We start from the raw sequence: 25,102 nt of genomic DNA on the forward strand, positions 1-25,102 counted from the left end.
AGAATCATACGGAAATCTACACCAATACACATCATATTCTAATTGCTCAAAACCAGTGATAAAGAAACAATCTTAAAAGTATACATAGAAAAAACACTTTGTTATATAAAAAGCAACAAAGATAAGGAAGACAGCACATTTCTCATTGAAAACACTGTAGTCCAAAAGATAATAGAGCAATGTGTTTAAAACACTGAAATAAAAACTCAATGTAGATTTTACACAGGAAAAGAAGATATTTCAAAAGTAAAGGCAAATATGAGCTTTTCCAGACATAAAAAAGTTAAAAAAAGTATCACCAGAATTCACACTATAAGAATTGCTAATGAAATTCAAGCAGAAGAAAAATGGCACTGGATAAATATCCGAAACAACACAAAAGAACAAAGAACACTGAAAACGGAAGCTATGTGGATAAATATACTTTTTCTTATTATTCAGCCACATAGTATTGTTAAAGCAGACAACAATAATGTAGCATGGGGGTGATAATATTTGTAGAAATAAAATACGTAACAATAGCATAAAGGACTGAGGTAGAAAAAAATACAATATAAAGTAAGATTCCTGTACTATATACAATAGCACTTGAAAATAGACTGTGATAAGTTAAAGATCTGACTCTAAATTGAGGGTCAGTAAACTATGGCCTAAGGTCTATTTTTTTAATTGTTGTTGGTTTTTGTTGTTGTTTTGCATGGTTCATGAGCTAAGAACACTGTTTTTCATTATTAATGGCTTATTAGATGAAGAACAAGAAGAAACAGAAGAATAAGAGAAGGGGGAAGAGGAAGAATAGAAGGAGAGGGGAAAGAGGAGTATACCACAGAGACTGCATATGACTTTTAAAGCCTAAGATGTTTAATAACTTCCTTCACAGAAAAAAAAAAATTCTAACGTCAGACTTAAACTCCAATTAAACCACTAGAATAATAAAACAAATCATTCTAGCTAATAAGTCAACAAAAGCAATGACATAAAATAATCACTGAATCAAAGATAAAGCAGAATAAAGGGAAAAGGGGAGAGCAATCAGAAGGGAAAAATAAAATACAAATAACAAGTTTGTAGATTCAAACCTAACCATATTAATAATTACATTAAATATAAATGACTTTACAATGGAAAAGTAAAGTACAGATAATCAGATGGAATAAAAAGCAAGACTTTACTATATGCTGCCTATAAGAAATTCATTTTTCTTGTTATTTTTTAATTGACAAAAAAGTGCATATATTTATGGTGTACAATATGATGTCTTGAAATATGTATACATTGGGGAATGACTGAATCAAGCGAATGAACATATGCATTACCTCACATGGTTATCATTTTTTTTTTGTTCTGAGAATACTCAAAATCTACTCTCTTAGTGACTTTCCAACACATAATACATTGTTACTAATTGTAGTCACCATGTTGTATCTTGAACTGATTTTTATCTTACTGAAATTTTGTATCCCTTGACAAACATGTACCCAATCCCCCAATCCACCCCACCAGCCCCTGGTAACTATGAGTTTACTCTCTTCTTTAACAAGTAATAAAACCATTTTTAAACATAATACACAAACATTAAATATAAAGGATAGAAAAAAATCAAAAGAAAGATAGAATTGCTGTGTGAACATTAGATAAAATGGTCTTTGAAGGAAAGAATATGACTTGGGTTAAAGGAAGTCAGTTCATAAATGATAAAAGAGTAAATATATCAAAAGGACATCACACTACTAAGTAGAGTTTCAAAATACACGAAGCAAAAAGAATAGAATTGCAAGAGAAATAGACATATACACATTTACACAGGCAGATTTCAATACCCCTCTCAATAAATGATACATTGAATGGATTAAAAACTCAGTTTGACTTTAGAAGAATTGAGTAACACTATCGACCAGCTTCAGCTGATTGAAATTTATGCAACACTCTAAAATTATATTGAACATCATCATTCAAAAAAGAATACAAATTTGTTTCAAAAATGCACAGAACATTTACCAAGATAGACCATAATCCGGATGATAAATAAATATTGATGAATTTAAATGCATGGAAGTCATATGGCACATGACCTTTTGAGGCTGGCTTTTTTCCTCAACATTATGACCCTGAAATCCATGCAAGTTGCTGTGTGTATCAATAGTTAATCGATTTTTATTGTACAGCAGTATTGCATTGTATAGATATAACACTGTTTGTTTACCCATATATATGAAAGACTTCTGGGTAGTTTCAAGTTTGTAGCTATAAAAAATAAAACTATTATAAAAATATCTATTCAGGTTTTTGTGTAACATAAATTTTTATTTTTCTAGGATAAACAACCAGGGTTGTAATTGCTGAGTTGTATGGTAAGTGTATGGTTAACTTTTTAAGAAAAACTAGACTGATTTCCACAGTAGCTATAACACTTTACCTTTACACCAGCAGATTTCACTATTCTGTACAGCACTGGTATTATTTGTTTTTTTTTTTTTTTTCATTTTAGCCATTCTAATAGGTGCGTAGTGGCATATCATTGTAGCTTTTAATTTGCACTTCTCTAGTGGCTAGTGATGTTGAACATCTTTCACGTGTTTATTTACTACTTATTTAACTGTTTTAGTGAAGTGCTCAAGATTTTTTAATATTTTCTAACTGGGTTCCTTTTTTTTGACTGTAAAGTTGAAAGTTTATTTTCTGGATTCAAGTTTTTGTCATATATGTGATTTCCAAATATTTTCTCCCAGTCAGTGACTTTTAGTTTATCAACTAACTTCACCTAATAGACATTTACCAGAGTCTTTATGGAGCAAATATTTTAAATTTTTTATGAGGTTCAATTTATCTACTTTTTCTCTTATGGATCATGCTTTTGATGTTATGTCTAGCAAGTCTTTACCTAATGCTAAGTCATGAAGACTTTCTCCAATATTGTCCTTTAAATGTTTGTAGCTTCGTGTTTTATATACATGACTAATTTTAATCAAATTCCTATAAACGGTTTTGCGTACGCTTGTTTTTTTGTTTTGTCAACTGACGTTCAAATGTGCATAAATCACTTGAAATTACACTCATACAATCCTTCCTCCATCTTCTTGGGAATTTGACAAGAAACGTGTTTAATCCACAAATTGGTTTGGGGAGAATTAACCTCTTTATTATGTTGAGCTTTCCAATCCAGGAACATGGTTTGTGTCTCTATTTATCTAGCTCCTTTTTTCATCATGATTTTGTAGTTTTTAGCTACAGATTCTGTTCATGTTTTGTTAAATTTATGCCTAAGTAGTTCATGTGTTTTCAGAGTAATTATAAATGGTATTGTGTTTTAAATTATGTTTTCCAAAAGTTTACTGTTAGAATAAAGTAATACAAATAATTTGTGTGCTGACTGTACCCTTGACCTTACCGAGCCTACTTAGTAGTTCTAATGTGTTTTAGATTTTTTATGGTTTTATATATAGAATATCATGTAATCTCAAAGTAAAGACAGTTTTACTTTTCTTTCCAAACTACATACTTTTATTTTCTTGCCTTTTGCACTGTCAAGGTCTTCCAATATCTGTGAAATAAGGATGGCGAGAGTGGACATCTGTCTTAGTCTGTTTCTGTTGCTTACAACAGAATATCCAAAACTGGGTAATTTATTTTTAAAAGGAGCTTATTTCTTAGTTATGAAGACTGAGAAATCCAAGGTCAAGGGGCCACATCTGGTGAGGGCACTTTTGCTGGCAGAGACTCTCTACAGAGTCCCAAAGTGGCACAGTGCATCGTATGGTGAGGGGGCTGAGTGTACTAGTTCAGGTCTCTCTTCCTTTTCTCATAAAGCTACCAGTCCAAATGCCTTGATAACCTGTTAATCCATTAATCCACAAATGGGTTAATATGTTCCTGAAGGCAAAGCCCTTGTGACCCAATTACCTCTTAAAAAGGCCCTACTTCTCAGTGATACCACACTGGAGATTAAATTTCAACATGAGTTTTGGAGGGGACAAATATTCAAACCTTAGCAACATTCTTGCCTTATTTCCAGTGTATTCAGTGTTGAAGATGATGCTACATGGAGGTTTTTCATAGATGTTTTATAACAGGTTGAGGAAGTTTCCTTCTATTCCCAATTAACTGAAAGTTTTTATCAGGAATAAATTCCGCATTCTGTCAAATACTTCTCCTGCATTAATTGAGGTAACCATGTGATTTTTTCCTCTCTAGTCTCTTAAAATGGTGGCTACATTGATAGATTATTTTAGTGTTAAACTAACCTCACACATGCAGAGAAAAATTTGTTTGGTCATTATACATAATTTTTTATGTATTACTGAATTTAATGTAATATTTTCTGGAAGATTTTTGCATCTATGTTCTTGCAAAATACTGGTTTGTAGTTAGATTTTTGTGTACAGTCTTCATCTAGTTTTTGTATCAAGATAATGTTGGCCTCAAAAATATGTCAGGAGCATACCCTCTTCTATTTTCTGAGAGAGATTATATAGAGTTGATATCAATTCTTCTGTAAGTACTTGGTAAAATTCTCCAATGAAATTCACTTTTCAGAAGTTTTATGTGACAAATTCAATTTCTCTAATAGTTGCAGTAACATTCAAGTTATCTATTTCATCTTGGGTGAGTTTAGGTAGTTTGTGGCATTTGAGGAACTGGTCTAGTTTAATTGAAATTTGCCAGTATAAATATCCTGACCTAGATAACACTGCATAAGATGTCATTGTTGGCAGAAACTGGGTGATGCATATACAGACCCTCTCCGTATTATTTTTGCAACTGTTAGTAAGCCTATGATTTTTTTCAAAATAAAAAGTTGAATAAAAAGAATAGTAATAGTAATTATAAATAATTTGTTAAATTATACAAATTAATTCAGCTATTTCTATGAGATAATTTCTAACACATTCTTCTTAGCTCGTTGTTTTCTTCTTTGATCACAATCCTTTTTCGCTTGAAATAGCAAAAAATAAAAATAACATAACTCTTAGTCTTTTCTATCCCCACATTAATTCAGTAGGAGAAAAACTCTCAATACTGCTGTCTGTGCTCATTTCTTATAGAAAAAAGTGTCTTACATAATTGTATTAGTTAAGCTTCCTTAGAATGGAACAAACATTTTAGGATATGATGATGTTATCTCAATTGATAGGAATTTATTTTAATTATATCCAGTATTCCAAATCCTTACTAGTCTGTGGTTTTAAAAATGGACATATACTTAAATATGGGCCACCAACCTCTCTCCTATATGCCTAAGTAGGAAATAAGCTTCCCTGCATTTATGCATCAGGGTTATTTTTCCTCCTGGTAGTATTCAAGGATGTTTCAGTTAGGCTTAGAAACCAATCTGTCAGCTGAAGTCATCCTGCCATATTCACAATCTTCTTAACTTTCTTTCTGGGATCCCACAAGTTTATAACTCCTGAGTGCAGAACCTTTTGGAAAAGACTCACATTTCTAGTCATGAAAACTCCGGTGCCCCAAGCTGTAGGAGTTTAAAACACTAAAAATATACTGTGATCAATACAGGTACTAGAACTAATCTGGGGTTCTATGCAAATATAATAAAGTACTATTCTTAAAGCTGGGAAATACAGGCTGACATAATCATAATATTATCATGGTTATTACTATTAATATTATAAAATGTACTGATTGTATAGTTATTCATTGAGTATATATACTACATATCTAAATTATCACTTTTAACATGGTATCAAATTAGTTTTTACCTTTTTGAACATGAGACTTCATGGACATTAAAGAGGTCTTACATAACTTTATACCCTCAGTACATAGTAATGTGTTATATTGCTGGGGCTAAGCCCAATGTTTGTAGATTTAATAAATTAATAAAAGAGCAAAGTTAAACAAATCCTTAAGTCAAACGAAAAACTTATTTTCTTTCATATATGCTTCTTCCTTTTACATGACTTTTCAATCTATGTTTCTATAAATGTAATATCAACTGTAGCTTGTAGCTATTAAAAAACATTTATTTTTTTAGTAGAGGCATAATATAATTCTGTCAGATTAAAGCAATAAGAGAATTTAAAATACTTGACTACCTTTAAAAAGTAAAACTGTAGAGTAATATAACAAACATACAATCAATAGAAATATCATAAATTGGGAAGCCCTTTCATGATATAAGATTTTTTTTTAACTTTTTAAATTCACAGGTACATGTACAGATTGGTTACATAGATAAACATGTCTCATGGAGGTATGTTATACAGGTTATTTCATCACTCAGGTATTAAGCCTAGTAACTATTCGTTATTTTTCCAAATCCTCTCCCTCCTCCCACCCTCCACCTTCTCATAGGCCCCAGTGTGTGTTGTTCCCCTCTGTGTGTTCATGTGTTCTCATCATTTAGCTCCTACTTATAATTGAGAACATGTGGTATTTGGTTTTCTGCTCCTGTGTTAGTTTGCTAAGAATAATGGCCTCCAGCTCCATCCATGTCCCTGCAAAGGACATGATTTCGTTCTTTTTTACAGCTGCATTGCATTCCATGGTGTTTATGTACCATTTTCTTTGTCCAATCTATCACTGATGGGCATGTAGGTTGATTCCATGTCTTTGCCATTGTGAATAGTGCTGCAATGAACATGCATGTGTGTGTCTTTATAATATAATGATTTATATTCCTTTGAGTACATACCCAGTAATGAGATTGCTAGGTCGAATGGTAATTCTTTCTTTAGGTCTTCGAGGAATCACCACGCTGTCTTCCACAATGGTTGAACTAATTTACAGTCCCATCAACAGTGTATAAGCATCCTTTTTTCTCCATAACCTTGCCAGCATCTGTATGTTCTTGTTTTGACTTTTCAGTAATAGCCATTGTGACTGGTGTAAGATGTTATCTCATTGTGGTTTTGATTGGCATTTCTCTAATGATCAGTGATGTCGAGCTTTTTAAAATTATAATTGTTGGCCGCATGTATGTCTTCTTTTGAAAAGTGTATGTTCATATTGTCTGCCCACTTTTTAATGGGGTTGTTTGGTTTTGTATTGTAAATTTGTTTAAGTTCCTTATAGATGCTGGATATTAGACCTTTGTCAGATGTATAGTTTGCAAAAATGTTCTCCCTTTCTGTAGGTAATCTATTTACTCTGTTGATAGTTTATCTCGCTGTGCAGAAGCTCTTTAGTTTAACTAGATCCTAGTTTGTCAATTTTTGCTTCTGTTGCAATTCCTTTTGGCGTCTTTGTCATTAAATCTTTGCCCATGCCTATGTCCTGAATGGTATTGCCTAGGTTGTCATCTAGGGTTTTCATAGTTTTAGATTTTTTTTCTTTGAGACAGAGTCTTGTTTTATAGCCCAGGCTGGAGTGCAATGGCACCACTTCAACTCACTGTAACCTCTGACTCCCAGGTTCCAGCTATTCTCCTGCCTCAGCCCTCCCAAGTAGCTGGGATTACGGGCACGTGCCACTACGCCTGGCTCATCCCGGGTTCCAGCAATTCTCCTCCCTCAGCCCCGTGAGTAGCTGGGATTACAGGCATGTGCCACCATGCCTGGCTCATTTTTGTATTTTTAGTAGAGACGGGGTTTCACCATGTTGGCCAGGCTGGTCTCAAGTTCCTTACCTCAGGTGATCTGCCCATCCGGGCCTTCCAAAGTGCTGAGATAACAGGTATGAGCCACCATGCTGGCCAGTTTTAGATTTTACATTTAAGTCTTTAATCCATTTTGAGTTAATGTTTGTATGAGTTAATTGAGTTAATTTAAAATCTTCTGCATATGGCTACCCAGTTATCTCAGCACCATTTATTGAATAGGGAATCCTTTCCTCGTTGCTTGTTTTTGCCAAGTTTGTTGAAGATCAGACAGTTGTAGGTGTGCAGTCTTATTTCTAGGTTCTCCATTCTATTCCATTGATCTATATGTCTGTTTTGTACCAGTACCATGCTGTTTTGGTTACAGTAGCTCTGTAGTATAGTTTGAAGTAGAGTAGTATCATGCCTGTAGCTTTGTTCTTTTTGGTTAGGATTGCCTTGGCTATTTGGGCTCTTTTTGTTTGTTGTTTTTGGTTTCATGTAAATTCTAAAATAGTATTTTCTAGATCTGGGAGGAATATCAATGGTAGTTTAATAGGAATAGCATTGAATCTATAAATTGCTTTGGGAAGTATGGCCATTTTAACAGTACTGATTCTTCCTATCAAAGCTTTTTCCATTTCTTTGTGTCACCTCTGATTTCTTTGAGCAGTGGTTTGTAGTTCTCCTTGTGGAGATCTTTTGTCTCACTAGTTACCTGTATTTCTAGGTATTTTACTCTTTTTGTGGCAGTTGTGAATGAGAGTTCATTCCTGATTTGAGTCATTTATTCATGGCTGTTGGTTTGACTGTTGTTAGTGTACAGGAGGGCTAGTGATTTTTGCATGTTGATTTTGTATCCTGAGACTTTGCTGAAGTTGTTCATCAGCTTAAGAAGCTTTTGGGCTGAATTGATGGGGTTTTCTAGATATAGGATTATGTTGTCTGCAAACAGGGACAGTTTGACTTCTTCTCTTCCTATTTGGATGTCCTTTATTTCTTTCTCTTGCCTAATTACTCTGGCCAGAAACAAAGGGCATCGAAATAGGAAGAGAATACTATATGATATGAGTGGTGAGAGAGGGCATCCTTGTCTTGTGCCAGTTTTCATGAGGAATGCTTCCAGCTTTTGCCCATTCATTATGATGTTTGCTGTGGCTTTGTTGTATATGGCTCTTACTATTTTGAGGTATGCCCCTTCAATACCTAGCATATTGAGAGTCTTTAACATAAATAGATGTTGAATTTTGTTGAAAATGTTTTGTTCATCTTTTGATATAATCATGTGGTTTTTTTGTCTTTAGTAACTGTAGAAACAACTATAAGTGTACTTGTATTTAAGAATAAATGATCAAGTTGATGTGTCAAATTTGACACCAAGTTTGACAATTTTTATAAAGAGGAAAAATTTCTTCTAAGACATAAACAATCAAAGTTCACTCAAGAAAAAATAGAAAACATAAATACCCGTAAATTTGCTAAAGAAGTGTAATGTATATTCAATGCACTTTACCACAAAAAAAAATTTAGGACCAAAGAGTTTACTACTTAATTTTATCAAGCTCTTTATGAAAAAGAAAATATCAATAAGTGAAAACAATTTTAGAAAATACACTGCCTAAATGATTTTTTGAAACCAACATTACCCTGATATGAAAAAGAGCCAAATTATTTAAAAGGACAGAGAGAGAGAGGGAGGAAGGAAGGAAGGAAGGAAGGAAGGAAGGAAGGAAGGAAGGAAGGAAGAAATATCCATCTGGAAAATAGATGAAAAACTTAGATAAAATTGGCAATGCTAGACAAATGAATTCCAGTAATATATAGAAAGATAATACAACAATGAAAAAGTGAAAAATGTAGTTATTATCTCAGGAATTCAATGTTGGTTTAACACGTGAAAATCAAGCCATATACTGAAACATATTGACAAAATAAAACGTTAAGTCATATGAACATCCCAGTAGATGCAGAAAAACAGTTAGCAAAATGTATTATCCATCCACATTAAAAATTCTAAGCAAAATGGAAATTCAGGGAAATTTACTCAAACAGGGCATCTATGAAAAACCTATAGTGACATAATACTTAATGATGAAAAAATTGAATGTTTTCACTAAATACCAGGAGCTATGAGGGTATATGCTCTTCTACTCAAACTGTACTGAAAATTTTAGCCAATGCAATAAGGTGAGAAAAATAAATAAAATGCAGTCTCATGGATAAGGAGGAAACATAGCTGTCTTTGTTCCCAGATGACATGATCATTCATGTGGAATATGGTAAGAAATATACAAAGTGATTCTGAGAAATAATAACAAAATTTAACAAGCATACAAGATATAAAATCAATGTAAAAAAATCAATTTTATTGCTGTTTACTAGCAATGAATAATTTGAAATTGAAATTCAAACTGTAACAATTTAAAAAAGCAGCAAAGACATGAAATACTGAAGGATACATTCTTAAAATATGTGGAAAATTTACATTTTAAATATTCCAAAACGTTTCTGGGTAAAATGTTAAAACACCTGAAGAAATGGAGGAAAATTCTATCTTCATGCATTCATAGGTCTCATGCTGTTAAGACAATTCTCCATAATTGACCTATCTCTTCAATACAATCCCAATAAAACATAAGGAGGACTTTTGTGAAAGTTAAGCTGTTCCTAAAATTACATAGAAATACAAAGAACCTAGAATAATGAAAATTTTTTTAAAAAAGAAGAACGACAAAGACTTGGAATCAACCCAAATGTCCATCAGTGACAGACTGGATTAAGAAAATATGGCACATATACACCATGGAATACTATGCAGCCATAAAAAAGGATGAGTTTGTGTCCTTTGTAGGGACATGGATGCAGCTGGAAACCATCATTCTCAGCAAACTATCGTAAGAACAGAAAACCAAACATCACATGTTCTCACTCATAGGTGGGAATTGAACAATGAAATCACTTGGATTTGGGAAGGGGAACATCACACACCGGGGCCTATTATGGGGAGGGGGGAGAGGGGAGGGATGGCATTGGGAGTTATACCTGATGTAAATGACGATTTGATGGGTGCTGACGAGTTGATGGGTGCAGCACACCAACATGGCACAAGTATACATATGTAACAAACCTGCACGTTGTGCACATGTACCCTAGAACTTAAAGTATAATAAAATAAATAATTAATTAATTAATTAATTTAATTAAATAAAAAGAAGAATGAATTTGAAGAACATGCATTACTTGATTTTAAGCCTTAGTATATTGCTACAGAAATCAAGACAATCTGTCATTAATATATATGTAAATTGGACTTAATTAAAATTCTATAGAGCAGGAAAGATTTTCTTACCACATTCCTAAGTTTGATAGCTAGGTCTATGAAATAAACCAACAACAGGAAGATCAATAAGAGAAAAGGTATACAAATTTATTAATTTTTAGTGGTACACACATGAAGCATCACAAGGGGAAAAAACAGTGAATACCAAAAAGAAGTGGTGAGTTTTGAAAATTTATATACAGTCTTAAGAGGATAATGGGAGGAGGGTAAAGTAGGCCACTTAGGGGAGAGTAAATGATTTTTAGGAAAACTCAATGGACCATGATATTGTTTGGCTATTTACACCCTCCAAATCTCATATGAAAATGTGACCCCCAGTGTTGGGGGTGGCTGGTGGAATGTGTTTGGGTCATGGGGATATATCTCTCATGAATGGTTTGGTGCCCTCCCATGATAATGAGTGCTCAATTAGTACACACAAAAACGGGTCATTTAAAAAAATCCTGGCACCTCCACTTCTTTCTCTTGCTCCTTCTTTCACCATGTGACACGCCAGCTCCCCTTCCTCTTTCACAATAATTGGATGCTCTCTGAAGCCCTCATGAGAAGCAGATGCTGGCAGCATGCTTCTTGTACAGCCTGCAGAGCTGTGAACCAGATAAACCTTTCATTATAAATTACCCAGTTTCAGGTATTCCTTTATAGCAACGCAGAACAGACTAATACAGGTCCTTAAAATAATAGGCGGGCCAGATGCGGTGGCTCACACCTCTAATCTCAGCACTTCGGGCAGTTGAGCTGGGTGGATCACTCAAGCCCAGGAGTTCAAGACTAGCCTTGGCAACATGGTGAAACTCCATCGCTACCAAAAAAAATACAAAAATTGGCCAGTGTGGTGGTGCATGCCTGTACTTAAAGTTACGTGAGGGGCTGAGATGGAGGATAGCTTGAGCCGAGGAGGTCGAGGCTCCAGTGAGCAGAGATCACGCCACTGCCCTCCAGTCTGGGTGAGAAAGTGAGATCCTGTCTCAAAAAAGAGAAAGAAGGAAAGGAAGGAAAAGAAGGAAAGGAATGAAGGAAGGAAGGAAGGTGAATAGGTGAGAGATATGATTGTTTGTGACAAAGTTTGAGTATACTGTTGAATTCTAGTCTCCTCTCCTGTAATAAGAGTCAATCTTCCCCAGCTGATGAAACTGCTAGGGAAGAGACTAATGACAACTGAATTTCTTTTGGAGGATCTTTCTTTTGATAGATAAGGAGAGTTCGGAAAAGCCTCTACCTGCATTTGCTGCTTTGCAAGTGCCTTCAAATCAAAATAATTCAAAATGCCAAAGCAGCACATTTTGCCATGGCATGTCCCGTACTCCAGTTCAAAACTTAGGCTCTTTAAATTACACTGTTAATAAAATGGTAAGACAGCACACAGACTGAAAGAAAACATTCTCAGTATATATGTTTAGAAAATGACTTATATTTAGTATATAAAGAGTATTCAAAAATAAATATTTAGTAGAAAAAGATACACTCCTCAAAAATAAGTAAAAGACTTCATCAGTTACTTCACACCTGTAATCCCAGCACTTTGGGAGTTCAAGGCAGGCAGATCACTTGAGGTCAGGAGTTTGAGACTAGCCTGGGCAATGTGGTAAAACTCTGTCTCTACTAAAAAAACAAAAATTGGCCAGGCATGGTGGTGCACACCTCTGGTACCAGCTACTTAGAAGGCTGAGACAGGAGAATTGCTTGAACTCAGGAGGCGGAGGCTGCAGTGAGCCGAAATCACGCCACTGTACTCCAGCCTGGGTGAGAGAGTGAGACTCTGTCAAAAAAAAAAAAAAAAAGAAAAAGAAAATTAAAGAATTTTATTTCTCCTTCACTTATGAAGCTCAGTTTGGCTGGATATGAAATTCTTGGTTGAAACTTCTTTTTTTGAAGAATGTTGAATATTGGCCCCCACTCTCTTCTGGCTTGTAGGGTTTCTGACAAGAGATCTACTGTTAGTCTGATGGGCTTCCCTTTGTGGGTAACCCAGCCTTTCTCTCTGGATGCCCTTAACATTTCTTCCTTCATTTCAACCTTGGTGAATCTGACAATTATGTGTTTTGGGGTTGCTCTTCTCAAGGAATATCTTTGTGGTGTTCTCTGTATTTCCTGAATTTGAATGTTGGCCTGCCTTGCTAGGTTGGAGAAGTTCTCTTGGATACTATCCTGAAGAGTGTTTTCCAACTTGGTTCCATTCTCCTCATCACTTTTGGGTACTCCAATCAAAGGTAGATTTGGTCTTTTCACATAGTGCCATATTTCTTGGAGATTTTGCTTTTTTCTTTTCACTCTTTTTTCTCTCATCTTGTCTCTTCACTTTATTTCATTGAGTTTATCTTCAGTTTCTGATACCCTTTCTTCCACTTGATCGATTCAGTTATTGATACTTGTGTATGGTTCACGAAGTTCTCATGCTGTGTTTTTCAGCTCCATCAGGTCATTTATGTTCTTCTCTACACTGTATATTCTAGTTAGCAATTCATCTAAGCTTTTTTTCAAGGTTCTTAGATTCCTTGCATTGGGGAGGAGTTTGTTATTATCCACTTTCTGAAGCCTATTTCTGTCAATTCATCAAACTCATTCTCTGCCCAGTTTTGTTCCCTTGCTGGTGAGGACTTGTGATCCTTTGAAGGAGAGGAAGCATTCTGGTTTTTGGAATTTTCAGCCTTTTTGCACTGGTTTCACCCTATCTTTGTGGATTTATCTACCTTTGGTCTTTGATGCTGGTGACCTTCGGAAAGGGTCTCTGAGTGAACGTCCTTTTTGTTAATGCTGATACGATTCCTTTCTGTTTGTTAGTTTTCCTTCTAACAGTCAGACCCCTCTGCTGCACATCTGCTGGAGTTTGCTGGAGGTCCACTCCAGGCCCTGTTTTTCTGGGTATCACCAGTGGAGGCTGCAGAGCAACAAAGATTGCTGCCTATTCTCTCCTTTGGATGCTTCGTCCCAGAGGCGCCCCCACAAGATGCCAGTCAGAACTCTCCTATATGAGGTGTCTGTCAGCACCTACTGGGAGGTGACTCCCAATCAGGATACACAGGGGTCAGGGACCCACTTGAGGAGGCAGTCTGCCCCTTATCAGAACTCAAACACTGTGCTGGGAGAACCACTGCCCTCCTCAGAGCTGTCAGGCAGGGATTTTTAAGTCTGCTGACACTACGCCACAGCCGCCCCTTCCCACAGGTGCTCTGTCCCAGGGAGATAGGGGTTTTATCTACAAGTCCCTGACTGGGGCTGCTGCCTATTTTTCAGAGATGCCCTGCCCAGAGAGGAGGAGTCTAGAGAGCAGTCTCAGGATACAAAATCAATGTGCAAAAATCACAAACACTCCTATACACCAATAACAGACAGACAGTCAAATCATGAGTGAACTCCCATTCACAATTACTACAAAGAGAATAAAATACCTAGGAATACAACTTAGAAGGGATGCAAAGGACCCCTTCAAGGATAACTACAAACCACTGCTCAATGAAATAAGAGAGGACACAAACAAATGCAAAAACATTCCATGCTCATGGATAAGAAGAATCAATATAGTGAAAATGGCCATACTGCCCAAAGTAATTTACAGATTCAATGCTATCCTCATCAAACTATGATTGACTTTCTTTACAGAATTGGAAAAAAACTACTTTAAAGTTCATATGGAACCTAAAAAGAGCCCGCATCGCGAAGATAATCCTAAGCAAAAAGAACAAAGCTGGAGGCATCAAACTACCTGACTTCAAGTTATACTACAAGCTTACAGTAACCAAAACAGCATGGTGCTGATACCAAAACAGATATATAGACCAATGTAACAGAACAGAGACCTCAGAAATAACAACACACATCTACAACCATCTAATCTTTGGCAAACCTGACAAAAATAAGCAATGAGGAAAGGATTCCCTATTTAATAAATGGTGCTAGGAAGACTGGCTAGCCATATGTAGAAAGCTGAAACTGGATTCCTTCCTTACACTTTATACAAAAAGTAATTCAAGATGGATTAAAGACTTAAATGTTAGGCCTAAAACCATAAAAACCCTAGAAGAAAACCTAGGCAATACCATTGAGGACACACACATGGACAAAGACTTCATGACTAAAACACCAAAAGCAATGGTAACAAAAGCCAAAATAGACAAATGGGATCTAATTAAACTAAAGAGCTTCTGCACAGCAAAAGAAATTATCATTAGAGTGAACAGGCAACCAACAGAATGGGAGAAAATTGTTGCAATCTACCCATCTGACAAAGTCTAATATCCAGAATCTACAAAGAACTTAAACAAATTTACAAGAAAAAAGCAAACAACCCCATCAAAAAGTGGGCAAAGGATATGAACAGACAATTCTCAAAAGAAGACATTTATGCAGCCAACAAACACATGAAGAAATGCTCATCATCACTGGTCATTAGAGAAATGCAAATCAAAAGCACATTGAGATACCATCTCACATCAGTTACATTGGTGATCATTTAAAACCTAGGAAAAAAACAGATGCTGGAGAGGATGTGGAGAAATAGGAACACTTTTACTCTGTTGGTGGGAGTGTAAGTTTGTTCAACCATTGTGGAAGACAGTGTGGCGATTCCTCAAGGATCTAGAACTAGAAATACCATTTGACCCAGGAATCCCATTACTGGATATATACCCAAAAGATTATAAATCATTCTACTATAAAGACTCATGCACACGTATGTTTATTGTGGCACTGTTCACAATGGCAAAGACTTGGAACCAACCCAAATGTCCATCAGTTAAAGACTGGATAAAGAAAATATGGCACATATACACCACGGAATACTATGCAGCCATAAAAAGAGGATGAGTTCATGTCCTTTGCAGGGACATGGATGAGGCTGGAAACCATCATTCTCAGCAAACTGACACAAGAACAGAAAACCAGACACCACATGTTCTCACTCGTAAGTGGTAGTTGAACAGTGAGACCACATGAACACAGAGAGGGGAATATCACATACCGGGGCTTGTCAGAGGGTGGAGGGCTAAGGGAGGCTTAGTATTAGGAGAAATATCTAATGCAAATGACAGTTTGATGGGTGCAGCAAACCACCATGGCACATGTATACCTATGTAACAAACCTGCACGTTCTACACATGTACCCCAGAACTTAAAGTATTATTTTAAAAGTTAATTTAAAGAAGAAAATTAAAACTGCAATGAGTTATTGCTACATACTCATTATGATAGTTAAAACAAAGCAGACTGATAATATCAATTGTTGGTAATGATGGGGAGTCCCTGGTACTTTCATACACTGAAAGATTCTAAAATGATATAACCATTTTGAAAAACTTACTGGCAGTTTCTCACGTGAAAGTTTTCAGAACCTGTCCGGAGCTGCGTGGCCCGGCCATAGTGATTATAACTGACGACTGATGCCTGAGCTCTATACGCTTCCACTCTATGCCTCCTCCCTAGATTTACTTTCTTCCCTGTACTGATATCTCATACGCCAGTACAAAATGGCGCTCTTCCGGTTCTTCATCACCCATTTTCCCGCGCCCGGGAAAATGATCAACTTACGGCGCAGGCGCAACATGACGTCCGACCAAAGAAACTGAAACCTACCTGGCCACGCCCACTGCAGGGCCACCATCATCGCCCTGGCCCAACCTCTGCCCCTGCCAGTCTATATAAGGCATTACACTGCCACCAACAAACGAGACTTGATCAGGATATTGTCTTGTCTCCATTTCTCGTGTCTCTTGTCCCCCCGAGTTCTCACTCCCTCTTTTAGGGCCTACATTGACGATCCCGCGGGATGGGAAAAGAATCAACATGGAGTCACTAATGTTGAAAAAAAAACCCTGACAAATAGAGCCAGGCAACACCATGAAGAGAGGGTTCTCCTGCTCGTATGCTTGATAATAAAATGTATCACAAAAGAATCTGTGAAAAGCATAATCTTGCAAAAAGACCATCACATCCTTATACAAAACAATACTTCTGCAAGGATATCTGCCCAGCAACTGGCTGTCAACCCTCAGACTGGTGTGACCCTTTTAATTGATCTTTGTAGCTGAGGATTATTTTAAAACAATTGTGTGATCATCCTCATTTTTTCTTTAAAAATCTTTGTCTTCCTTTACCTCCTTGAATATGCATATGGTTTACTATGGCACGTGTATTACCATTGCTATGCTCTATTCCCAAATAAATATCCTTTTATTTTAGAGAGCCTCTCCCTGTTTATTTAGATTGATACTTATAAAGGTAACTCATTAATGTAACTCGGAGTTATTTATCCAGTAGAAATGAAAGCATTAACATAAGACTTATTATATGTGAAGACCCTTAGCTTCTTTCAAAATAGCTAAAAACTGGAAAGATAAAAAGACACGAAAAGTAAGTAAGTGGATAAACAAATCTTGTGATATCCATACACAACTCAACAACAAAATTTACTACTGGTAAACACTAAAATATATCTAGCCCAACGATATTGTACTAAGCAAAATACCCAGACTCAAAAGAGTACATTCTACATGATTCCATTTCTAGAATCTCTAAGAGATCAAATCTAACTTATAGTGACATAAAACATCAGTGGTTGTCTGCAGCCAGGGATAAAGAGAATTTGTGTTTACAAGGGAGGAACTCTTAAGACAAAAAAAATCCAATGCTTGGAAATAATGGAAAACTGCTTGTCCTTTCAATGTCATACTAGAATATGGCCTAAGAGGCTTATCTAACAAGGATTATCTAACCCCAAGGGGGATGTGCCTTTGATTACGGTATTTTACAACTCTATAAGGATAGGTGTTGAAGAGTAGAAAACTGATAGTTATGCAGATGATTCTGTTTCTGTAGCAGTGCAGATTAATTTTGTCCTGTAGATACACAAAGGATTTTTATCCCATAGAAAACATTGCATGCCCTGTAGGGCACTGACATTTTTTTTGTATATAATTTAGAAATCTTAATATAGCATTCTCTTTCTATGTCTATCAATTATTTCTACCCTATAGTTTTTTTTTAAAAAAAAATCAGCTTTATCATCTTGTGGCTTTGCCAACAAGGATTTAAAAACACCTTTGATACACCCCCATTTTTATAAATAGTCCCCTCTAAAAATTCCTGTGGCTTAAAATATTTAGATTACCAACTCAAGCCTACTTTCCATTATGGTAAATGTACCTACCTTGTCCTATTAAATCACAGCTGCTAAGCTTCTGTTGCTCTTGGATCTTACCATCCCTACTGAAACTAGGAAACCTATCTTACTGGCAGCATCACGTATGGTGGTCACTGGGCTACAGACGACAGTCGCCACAGGGCTTTTCAAGGATGCTGGTGCTCAATGCTTTACTTAAATGAGAATCCTCTAAACATCCTTGGACTATATAACGAATGGGGAATGCACAGGACAGGTCATACATAATAAATTTTCCAACATCTCATAAGAAGAAGGAGAATCAACCAAGTAAAAAATCTGAAAATAATGCAGAGAAGAAGGATCTAGAGCATGGAAGATTAATAAATGAGACAAAAGATGGAAAAAATATAAATGTGATGAGATGAAGGGGAGAGAACCTTCTACCTCCCATTCTTAAAACCAGAATGTGATTGTTTGAACCAACATAACATATGCTCCCACCTGAGACGTTGAATCTTGAGAAAATGATACAAAGGCAAAGAGTTTAGAAGTCTTTTGTGGCCACAGCACGGCTTTGCTAATCCATCAGTATCTGAATTAGTGTGCTGTGGCAGCACTGTTCCAAGAGCTGTGTCAGTGCAGCTGGCTGCTTCAGTATCAGCACCCTACCTAGATGTCCCTGTGGCCTGACCATACACACAGGTTCTTTGCAGAACCTCCCTTGATGCCAGCCTATTTTCTGAGCTTCATTCTCCTGTCTTCCAACCTATTTTGTAAGTTACCAAGTGTCTTTCTAATACATTCCTTTCTGCTCTAATGAGTCAGAGCAGTTTCCATCACTTGCAACAACTATTCCTGATGGATACAGGTATGTTTTTCCCAGCAGATAGGATCGAAGGAGAATTTGACGTGAGACTGAAGATACTGGGAAAGTGAAGTAATAAACCTGGACATCTAAACTGAATAAGAATGCATGTAAAGGCAGGAGCAGGGAAAGCAGAAAAAAAAAAAAGAGGGTTCCAATGCCAGAGATTCCAGACAGGGCAGAGGAGAGACAAGCTGGGAGGAATTAAGTGAGAAAGTTGTCCTGAGAAGAGGTTATGGGCAAAAATTAAGATCTGAATCAAATGGTTGAAGTGGATAAGTCCTTGGTGATAAAATTTTTAGGATATGACAATGACTGAGGGATTGAAGACGGGTAGAGATAAGAGTACAAGAAACTGAGAAATTAGAATGTTGCAAAAATCATCCACATGTTTGTTGCAGTCACCAAGAATGATGGCAGGAATATGACCTGAGGTGGAAAGCTATAATTTGCGTATTAAAGCCTTCAGTGAATGAGAAGGAAAGACTGAAAAGCCTAATCATGAAAGAACTGAGGAAGGTGGCTTGGAGTCATTGTAAGGGTTTCAAAACAAGGCAAGGTATTTTACATCTGGCACAACCACAGGAGTAATGGTTTGTAAATTAAAGAGGGCCGTCCTGGTACCTGATGACAATGTAATGGTACCGAATTAGCAGTGTCATCAGGAGAGGCAAAGAATTGAAGGAAATGCTCAGTTAGAAAACTGTATATTTCAGGAATGCATTCAGAATAAAAAATTAAAATTCTTTTTGGAAAGATTCCTGCTTTGGTGACCCTGGAAATCTGAATTTTCTTTTAGTTTATTTTCTTAGGTTAAGAGATAGATTTTATTTGAAATATCTGCGATCACAGCACTGTTCATTAGGGGGAAGAAAGATTGTTATAGGAAGTGGCCTGTAGGGTATTAATATAGTACACAAAACATGTCATTATTGAAAATATTTGGATTCTGACATACTCTTGCATTTTTAAAAAGTTACTACTTGAGTGTGTTCTTTTTAAAGATAGTTTTCTCTAATAACAAAACATCCTAGACTATAGGAAATCCACACATTAAAAAAACAGTGTGTATTCAGAAAAAAGTTCATCATATAAATTTTAAGATTTATTCTTATATGCTTTTTCAAGATTTCTGTTAAATATATTTTTCTAATTATGTTTTTTATCTGATTTTTTTTCCACCAATATGAAACGTATCAGAATACTAAATGATTCTAGATTTCTTCATTCTACTCCCAGGGAGAAAATAAACGAGTCCTTTTCTTCTAATTAAAAAGGAAAAATTAAATCTATTAGGTTGGTGCAAAAAATAATTATGGCTTTTGCCACTGAATGTAATGAAAAAAACCACAATTACTTTTGCACCAACCTAAATATTTAATTATTCAGCATTTAGTACTGATTTAAAATTCAACCAAGAGAGGGGAGAAACTCCCTTATTTCTTTTGTAGTAGCAAGCAGACAGTGAAGTCAGGGTTCCTGTGAGGCTATGGTAAGGCTGGCATTCCTTTAAACTAGGGTTTTTTAGGCCAGTGACAAGTCCTAAAGGTATTTAAGTATCACTGTTTCTGCCTGTCAAGCAAGATAATTGTTAGCCTCTCTGAAAATTTCCCTCACAGCTCCACCAATCATTTTTATCTCTGCTGCCTGCCTAAGTTTGATTAGCAAGTGTGACAAATACTCAAGAAGTAACATAAAGAGGTACTGAACCAGTCTGATCTTTTGGAGGAGTTTTTACTTATATCCAGCAGGAATTGTTACATTATTAGGAAAGACTCTGGAAATCACGACTCACCTAATATTATTTCTTCCTCTCACTAATATGGCAACTTATGTTTTTCCAGTCAAGCCAAAATTCATGGAGTCATCTTAGCTTTTCTTCCTCTCACATTCCCTATCCAAACATCAACAAATCTTGGTTTACCTTTGAGAAATATTGAGAAACTGATTCCTCCAGAGGTGCCACATTGGTTCAAGCCAGCTTCAACATTAGTTCTAGCTTATTTTCTTAGGTTATTTCTTAGGTTAAGAAATTCAGGAACTACGGACTATTCTTTTCAATATACATACAATATTGTCTTATATTTTTAATTTTACTCTTTGAGGATGGTAATTTTTTGTTTGTTAGTGGCTACAATGTTTTGTTTTGTTTTTTTTTTTTCTAAAAAAACCTCTTAAAGATGCAAAGTGAAGTACTTATGATGAAATGATATAAAGTCTTGAATTTGTTTAAAGTATATTTTTTAATGGATGAACTGGTCCTGCATTGATAATTGTTGAATCTGGGTCATGGGTACAAGGTGTTCATCATGCAATTCTCTCTACTTTTATCTACTCTTGAACAACATGTAATAAAGAATGTGAGGAGGCACAAAGATCTCCAGGAAAGGTAGAGAACAAGAATTAGGGTCTACACAGCCAGGAATGTTATCTCAAAGCCCACCTGAGAAAGAGTCCAGTGAAGAAATATTTGTCACAATGACGGAATCCTGTATAGAGACCACAGCTAGCACTTCAAGGATCACTGTGGTTGTATACCAGATTTATTGCCACTTACAAATTTTCTTAAGTGTAGCTTCAATTATATCTCATAAGTTTTGACAGAATGTCCTTATTTTCATTTATCTCTGTAGCTTGGATATAACTGCCTCCAACCCACTTCCTAATAGATTCTAGCCCAGGGACCTGTTTCTTCTTATCACTGGCTTTGATTCCAATTGTGATTGGCAGAACCTGAGCCTTGTGCTTCCTAGCTATATAGGAGGATGGGAAAGTATTTGGCAATAGCTACTTCTAAGAGGCAGCTTTAGCCTTAAAAGATATGATGTCCCCTCCACAATGAGGGTCCTTTCCAAGATGGCCGAATAGTAACAGCTTCAGTCTGCAACTCCCTGCGTGATCAACACTGAAGACAGGTGGTTTCTTCATTTCCAACTGAGGTACCTGGTTCATCTCATTGGGACTGGTTGGACAGTGGGTGCAGCCCACAAAGGGTGAACTGAAGCCGGGTGGGGTATTGCCTCACCCAGGAAGCGCAAGAAGTCAGTGATTTCCCTTTTCTAGCCAAGGGAAGCCGTGACAAACTGTGCCTGGAAAAATGGGACACTTCCGCCCAAATACTGCGCTTCTCCCACAGTATTAGTAACTAGCAAACCAGGAGATTCTCTCGTGTGCCTGGCTCGGTGGATCCCATGCCCATGGAGCCGAGTGCTCACTGCTAGCACACCAGACTGAGATTGACCTGCAAGGCTGCAGCCTGGTAGGGGTGGGAGGGCGTCTGCCATTGTTGAGGCTTCAGTAGGTAAACAAAGCAGCCAGGAATCTTGAACTGGGCGGAGCCCACTACAGTTCAGCAAGGCCTACTGCGTCTATAGACTCCACCTCTGTGGGCAGGGCATAGCTGAACAAAAGGCAGCAGACAACTTCTGCAGACTTAAATGTCCCTACCTGACAGCTCTGGAGAGAGCAGTTGTTCTCCTAGCATGGCATTTGAGCTCTGAGAACAGACAGACTGCCTGCTCAAGTGAGTCCCTGAACCCCATGTAGCCTAACTGGGAGACACCTCCCAGTAGGAGCCGACAGATGCCTAATACAGGTGGGTGACCCTCTGGGACGAAGTTTCCAGGGGAAGGATCAGGCAGCAATATTTGCTGATCTGCAATATTTGCTGTTCTGCAGCCCCCGCTGGTGATAACCAGGCAAACAGGGTCTGGAATGGACCTCCAGCAAACTCCAACAGATCTGCAGCTGAGGGACCTGACTGTTAGAAGGAAAACTAACAAACAGAAAGGAATAGGATCAACATCAACAAAAAGGACACCCACACCAAAACCCCATCTGTAGCTCACCAACATCAAACACCAAAGGTAGATAATACCACAAAGATGAGGAGAAGCCAGAGAAGAAAAGCTGAAAATTCTAAAAACCAGAGTGCCTCTTCTCCTCCAAAGGATTGCAACTCCTCACCAGTAATGGAACAAAGCTGGATGGAGAATGACTTTGACGAGTTGACAGAAGTAGGCTTCATACTTCAGTCGGTAATAACAAACTTCTTCAAGCTGAAGGATCATGTTCTAACCCATCGCAAGGAAGCTAAAAACCTTGAAAAAAGGTTAGACAAATGGCTAACTAGAATAAACAGTGTAGAGAAGACCTTAAATGACCTGATGGAGCCGAAAACCATGGCACGAGAACTTTGTGACGCATGCAAAACCTTCAGTAGTCAATTTTATCAAGTGGAAGAAAGGATATCAGTGATAGAAGATCAAATTAAGGAAATAAAGCAAGAAGACAAGATTAGAGAAAAAACAGTAAAAAGAAACAAACAAAGCCTCCAAGAAATATGGGACTATGTGAAAAGACCAAATTTATGTTTGATTGGTGTACCCAAAAGTGATGGGGAAAATGGAACCAAGTTGAAAAACACTCATCAGTATATTATCCAGGAGAATTTCCCCAACTTTGCAAGGCAGGCCGACATTCAAATTCAGGAATACAGAGAACACCACAAAGATACTCCTCGAGAAGAGTAACCCCAAAACACATAATTGTCAGATTCACCAAGATTGAAATGAAGGAAAAAACATTAAGAGCAGCCAGAGAGAAAGATCAAGTTACCTATAAGAGGAAGCCCATCAGACTAACAGCAGATTTCTCATCAGAAACCCTACATGCCAGAAGAGAGTGGGGGCCAATATTCAACATTGAAAAGAAGTTTCAACCAAGAATTTCATATCCAGCCAAATTAAGCTTTATAAGTGAAGGAGAAATAAAATCCTTTACAGACAAGCAAATGCTGAGAGATTTTGTCACCACCAGGCCTGCCTTACAAGAGCTCCTGAAGGAAGCAGTAAACATGGAAAGAACCAACTGGTACCAGCTACTGCAAAAACATGCCAAATTGTAAACACCATCGATGCCATGAAGAAACTGCAGCCCTAAATGGGCAAAATAACCAGCTAACATTATAATGACAGGATCAAATTCACACATAACAATATTAACCTTAAATGTAAATGGGCTAAATTCTCCAGTTAAAAGACACAGCCTGGAAAAGAGTCAAGACCCATCAGTGTGCTATATTCAGGAGACCCATCTCACATGCAGAAACACACATAGGCTCAAAATAAAGCGATGGAGGAAGATCTACCAAGTACATGGAAATCAAAAAAAAAAAAAAAAAAAGTAGGGGTTGCAATCCTAGTCTCTGATAAAACAGACTTTAAACTATCAAAGATCAAAAGAGACAAGGCCATTACATAATGGTAAAGGGGTCAATTCAACAAGAAGAGCTAACTATCAGAAATATATATGCACCCAATACAGGAGCACACAGATTCATAAAGCAGAGACCTACGAAGAGACTTAAACTCCTACACAATAATAATGGGAGACTTTAACACCCCACTGTCAATATTAGACAGATCAACGAGACAGAAGGTTAACAAGGATATCTAGGACTTGAACTCAGCTCTGCACCAAGCAGGCTTAATAGACATCTATAGAACACTCTCCACCCCAAATCAACAGAGTATACATTCTTCTCAGCACCACATTGCACTTATTCTAATATTGACCACGCAATTGGAAGTAAAGCACTCCTCAGCAAATGTAAAAGAACAGAAATCACAACAAACTGTCTCTCAGACCACAGTGCCATCAAATTAGAACTCACGATTAAGAAACTCACTAAAAACTGCACAACTACATGGAAAATGAACAACCTGCACCTGACTGACTACTGGGTAAATAACGAAATGAAGGCAGAAATAAAGATGTTATTTGAAACCAATGAGAACAAAGACACCACATATGAGAATCTCTGGGACACAATTAAAGCAGTGTGTAGGGAAATTTTATAGCAATAAATGCCCACAAGAGAAAGCAGGAAAGATCTAAAATTGACACCCTAACATCACAATTAAAAGAACTAGAGTAGCAAGAGCAAACAAATTCAAAAGCTAGCAGAAGGCAAGAAATAACAAGATCAGAGCAAAACTGAAGGAGATAGAGACACAAAAACTCTTCAAAAAATCAATAAATCCAGGAACTGGTTTTTTGAAAAGATCAACAAAACTGATGGATAGCTAGCAAAAATAATAAAGAAGAAAAGAGAAAAGAATCAAATAGATGCAATAAAAAATGATAAAGGAGGATATCACCACTGATCCCACAGAAATACACACTACTATCAGAGAATACTATAATTACCTCTGTGCAAATAAACTAGAAAATCTAGAAGAAATGGATAAATTCCTGGACACATACACC

The sequence above is a fragment of the Mandrillus leucophaeus genome, unplaced genomic scaffold, assembly GCF_000951045.1.
Source record: "Mandrillus leucophaeus isolate KB7577 unplaced genomic scaffold, Mleu.le_1.0 Scaffold682, whole genome shotgun sequence".
Lineage (NCBI taxonomy): Eukaryota > Metazoa > Chordata > Mammalia > Primates > Cercopithecidae > Mandrillus > Mandrillus leucophaeus.